A 5,668-nucleotide genomic window follows, 5' to 3' on the forward strand; every position below is an offset into this window, starting at 1 on the left:
GGGTATGCTGCACTTTCCCTTGTGGCATGGACATGCTTGTGGGCCTTTTGGTTCATTTGTATCAGTGTGGATTCACACTCTGCGGCTATTGACGGAGGGGAGGGAGGAAAAAAGAGAGAGAAAGGGAGAGGAAGGGATAGAAAGTGGGAGGGAAGAAAGGGGAGAGGGAGAGAGAGACAGAGGGAAAGGAAGGGGGAAAAGAAGGGGAGGGGAGGGAGAAGAGCAAGAAGAGGGAAAGAAAGGGGAGGGGAGGGCAAAGTGGAGGAAGGTGGAAGAGAAGGGAAGGGGAGGGTGAGGAAGGGGGAAGGGGAGAGGAGGGAAGGAAGGAGGATGGGAGGAGGGGGTAAGGGGGAGGTGAGGAAGGAAGAGGGGAGGGGGAGGGGGGGTCGAGAGAAGGGGGAAGGCGGGGGGTGTGGCCGTGGCCACACGAGAGGGAAGAGAAGGAGAGGGGAGGGGTGGAGGAGGAGAGAGAGAGAAGGGGGAAGGTGGGGGGTGTGGTGGAGGAAAGGGGGAGAGGAGGAGGGAACATAGCCACAACCCGCAGCCACCTTCCCTCCTACTCTATCTGGTCACGTAGCTGCGGCCATGCAATTTTATATTTTGGAAGGAAAGGGGGAGAAAAAAGGAGGAAAAGGAAGGGAAGGGGAAGAAGAAGAAGAAGGGGGAGATGGGGAGGTGTATGTTGAAAGGTGCTGGACTGCCAAACCACTTTTGGGATGAGGCTATCAATACTATGGTTTACATCCTTAATCACAGCTATACAAAGGCACTCAAAGGTAAAACACCACATGAGGCTTACAGTGGTAAGAAGCCATCTATCTCCCACTTTAGAACGTTTGGGTGTGAACACTATGCACATGTACCAAACAGAGAAAGAAGCTACAACCAAAAAGCATGTATCTTCTTAGGCTATTGTGATGAGAAGAAAGCCTATAAGCTATATGACCAAGAGGCAAAGAAGATCATAGCAAGCCATGATGTGGTGTTCAGGGAGCAGCAACCACATGCAGTGGAGGTAGAGAAGAGCTCTTCCACTTTATCATCAAGTGAAGAGGTAATTCACTATGGACCTGTCCTAGGAGCTATAAAGGAGGAGGAAATATTAGATGATGAAGGTATAAGTCACCATCCTATTGTTGCACCACGGGAAAAGCCATTGCCATGATGGGTAAGGTAGCTCTATGACCATGATAACCAAATGCCTATGTTTGTTGAGCAGCATGTAGATGGACCAAGGCGGTCTCACAGAATCAAGGAGCAAAGAAGGGCTTCTGCTCAGATAGTCATTATGGCCTTGATGGCTGAGATTATTGCAGAAGTAAAGAAGCCTGTGAGTTTGGAGGAAGCACTTATAGACCGAGATTGAAAAAACGCTATGCAAGTAGAATATGACAGCATCATGAAGAATTAAACTTGGGAGTTGGTAGATCAACCACCTAATAGAAAGGTTCTTTGCACCAAGTGGGTTTGGAAGGTAAAGTACAAGGCCAATGGGACTTTGGAAAAGTACAAAGCCAGATTGGTTGCACAAGGATTTTTGTAGGTTGAAGGGTTTGATTCTCAGGAATCTTTTGCTCTGATTGCCAGAATGACCACTATTCGCATAGTACTATCGATGGCTGCTCATAAAAAGTGGCCAGTTTATCAAATGGATGTTAAATCAGCATTCTTGAATCGTGACCTCAAGGAGGAGGTGTACGTGGCTCAGCCACCTGGGTTTGAGGCCCCCCATTCTGAGAATAAGGTATGTAAACTGAAGAAGGCTCCATACAGTGGGCTAAAACAAGCCCCAAGAGCATGGTACCAATGGATTGACAAATTCTTTCATAAATTAAACTTCAAAAAATGTGCCTCAGATTCTAACTTGTATGTGTATAGGAAAGGTGGAAAATTTGCTATCATTGTTCTCTATGTGGATGATCTCCTTGTTACAGGTGACTATGAAGACATGATCCAGAAGACTAGAAAGGCATTGAGCATAGAGTTTGAGATGACAGGCTTAGGCTTGATGCACTACTATTTGGGGATTGAAGTTTGGTAAGAGCCAGGCAAGATCTTCATCTCTTAGTAGAAATATGCAAGGGAGATCTTGAACGCATTTGGTATGTCCCAGTGCAAAGAGATAGCTACACCTATGGAGGTAAATGCAAGGCTATCTATGGAGGATGCCTCACCACCAGCAGACATCGAGAGGTACTGGAAGTTGGTCGACAGTGTCATCTATCTGTGCAACAACAGACCTGACATCAGTTTTGCTGTTGGTGTTTTGAGCAGGTTCTCCAATAAGCCCTAGGAGAATCATTGGAATGCAGGGATGTGGGTGCTCAGGTATGTGAAGGGCACACTAAGAGCGCTCTCAATGGAAGCAAGAACAGAAGAGGGACAGAGAGAAACATAGAGCCACACAAGCTTTGGTGGGTGCAGAACCACCCTAATCTTCTTTTTCATTCATTTATATATGTGTTTGAGTATTGTACATAACCGCGGTAAAGGCACAGTGACCTTTAACCCCCACAACCTCCCACTTAAAGGACAATGTGCCTTTAAGGGAGAACAACCAGTGAGAATACTATCCAATGCCCATCAATACATGATAATACTCAAACTACTCACTAGGTAGACTCTTCGTCAGCATATCTGCAGGGTTATCATCTGTATGAACTTAACAAGCTTTATGTGCTTGTCCTCAAGTACCTCCCTGATGAAATGGTACCTGACCTCAATGTGTTAGGTCTTTGCATGAAAGACTAGATTCCGTGCTAGCTGAATAGCACTCATGGAATCACTATGCAATGTCGGTACACCTGTATGAATCCCCAAATCTCCCACTAGCTGATCAAGCCATATAGCCTCCTTACAACCCTCTATGGCTGCAACGTACTCAGCCTCTGTTGTAGACAAAGCAATGCACTTCTGTGCACGAGACATCCACGACACTACACCACCTACAAAGGTGAACACATAACCAGAAGTGGATCTCCTACTATCCACATGCCCTGCATAGTCTGAATCTGTGTACCCAAGTACACGCATGTCTCCTTTACCAAAGCAGATGCACATCTCCTTGGTACCCTTCATGTACCTCATGATGCACTTAACTGCCTCCCAATGCCTCTTTCCTAGATTAGCTATATACCGGCTAATAACTCCCACTACAAATGCAATGTCTGGTCTAGTAGCTATCATAGGATACATAAGACTCCCAACTGCTGATGCATAAGGAACCTTGGCCATCATGGCCCTTTCCTCATCTGATTTGGGACTATTTGTATGACTCAGTTTCACATATGGAGGCAATGGAGTACTCACTGCCTTCCCCCCCTCCATATTGAAACGCTGCAATACTTTTGTAACATACTCTTTTTGTGAAAGCCAAAGGAGTTTCCTACTCCGATCACGTGTGATGCGCATACCAAGAATATGACCTGCAAGTCCCCAATCCTTCATATCAAAGGCCTCATGCAACTTGGCCTTTAATGCATCTAGCTCATAAGTATTCTTGCTAGCCAATAGCATATCATCCACATATAGTGCCAAGATTATCACGCTATTATCCTTAGCCCTTTATCCTTAGCCCTTTTAGTGTAGAGGCAGTGATCAATTTCACTCCTTCTAAAACCCTGGGACCGAATGAAAGCATCAAACTTTTGATATCATTTTCTAGGCGCTTGCTTAAGACCATAGAGCCTCTTCTTCAGCTTGCAAACCAAATGCTCTTTGCCCTTTTCTTCAAAGCCTTCCGGCTGCACCATGCAAATTTCCTCATGCAAATCCCCATGCAAGAATGCTGTCTTAACATCCATCTGCATAAGCTCCATATCCTCTGATGCCACTAGTCCAAGCATGCATCTACATGTGGTCATCTTCACAACCGGAGAGAATATCTCATCAAAGTCCACACCCTTCTCTTGCTTGAACCTTTAGCAACCAAACGGGCCTTGTACCTAGGCACATCATCACCTGTGACCTTCATTTTGTAGACCCATTTACATGGCAATGCTTTCTTTCCATGTGGCAAAGAAACCAAGTCCCAAGTATTATTCTTCATAAGTGAACTCATCTCTGATTGCATAGCATACTCCCACTTGTGTTGATCCTCGTGCATCATAGCCTCTCTATAGCAAGAAGGCTCCCCACAATCAGTAAGCATCACATAGTCTACCCCTGGAACAAACCTATTAGGCGATCTAGACACTCTAGATGATATTCTCAAGGGCATTTCAGGTTGTTGTCCCACCTGCATATGAGCCACATTTGGCTCATCATTTCAACCAATAGTTGATCCATCATCTACCCTTGATTGTATACCTGTGGGAGTTCTTGGTGGTACCATTTCTTGCACATTTGGTGCATGGACAGCTTGCTGTCTATCAACATATGCCGATGGATTCACATCCTAGAAAGTGATTCTCCTCATTTCCACATCCCTCATGGGTGCCTTATGCATCTTCTTCTCGTTGAAGACTACATCATGGCTGCGTATGATCTTCTTTGCTTTTGGATCCCAGAGATGATAGCCCATCGCTCCACTTTCACCATAACCCAGAAAGATGCATTTCCTAGACTTAGGATCTAGCTTCTTTCGAATCTCTTTTGGCACATGTGCATATGCCTCACACCCAAATATATGCAAATGAGAGTAAGAGGGCTTCTTGCCACTCCATGCCTCTTCAGGAATACCACCATCCAAACTCTTACTAGGTGATCTATTGATCACATGCACTGCAGTCTTCATTGCCTCAGCCCAAAAACCACTAGAAAGACTTGCATTGGAAAGCATGCATTGCAACCTTTCTTGAATGGTACGGTTCATCTTTTCTGCAATTGGATTTTGCTCTGGACTACGAGGGAATGTGAGCTCCCTCTTAATCCCACGTGTATCACAGAAATGATGAAAGTCATGAGAGAGATACTCTGCACCATTGTCAGTCAGTAGACTTAGGATCTAGCTTCTTTCGAATCTCTTTTGGCACATGTGCATATGACTCACACCCAAATATATGCAAATGAGAGTAAGAGGGCTTCTTGCCACTCCATGCCTCTTCAGGAATACCACTATCCAGACTCTTACTAGGTGATCTATTGATCACATGCACTGCAGTCTTCATTGCCTCAGCCCAAAAACCACCAGAAAGACTTGCATTGGAAAGCATGCATTGCAACCTTTCTTGAATGGTACGGTTCATCTTTTTTGCAACTGGATTTTGCTTTGGAGTACGAGGGGATGTGAGCTCCCTCTTAATCCCATGTGTATCACAGAAATGCTAAAAGTCATGAGAGAGATACTCTGCACCATTGTCAGTCCGTAGGCATTTAAGCATTCTGCCTGACTAATTCTCAACCAAGGCCAGCCATTTCTGAAATCCCTGGAACACATCACTCTTCCGAGCTATAGCATAAGCACTTTCCTAGTTGCATCATCAATGAATGTCACATAGTATTCATCCCTACCTAATGACCGTGTAGGCATGGGACCACATACGTCTGAATGCACCAAATCAAGCTTTTCAAACTCTTTCTTTCCCCTTCTTTTATGGGCTGATTTAGTTTGCTTCCCATAAAGACAGTGCTCACAAAATTCAAAATCAGAGAAACTCAAATGCGGTACATAACCCAAACAGCATAAGAGTTTCATTCCATTCTGGCTCATGTGCCCCAACCTGCAATG

This window comes from Dipteris shenzhenensis, chromosome 25 (genome assembly GCF_047967505.1).
Source record: "Dipteris shenzhenensis isolate YYH24624 ecotype China chromosome 25, Dip_SZ_1.0, whole genome shotgun sequence".
NCBI lineage: Eukaryota > Viridiplantae > Streptophyta > Polypodiopsida > Gleicheniales > Dipteridaceae > Dipteris > Dipteris shenzhenensis.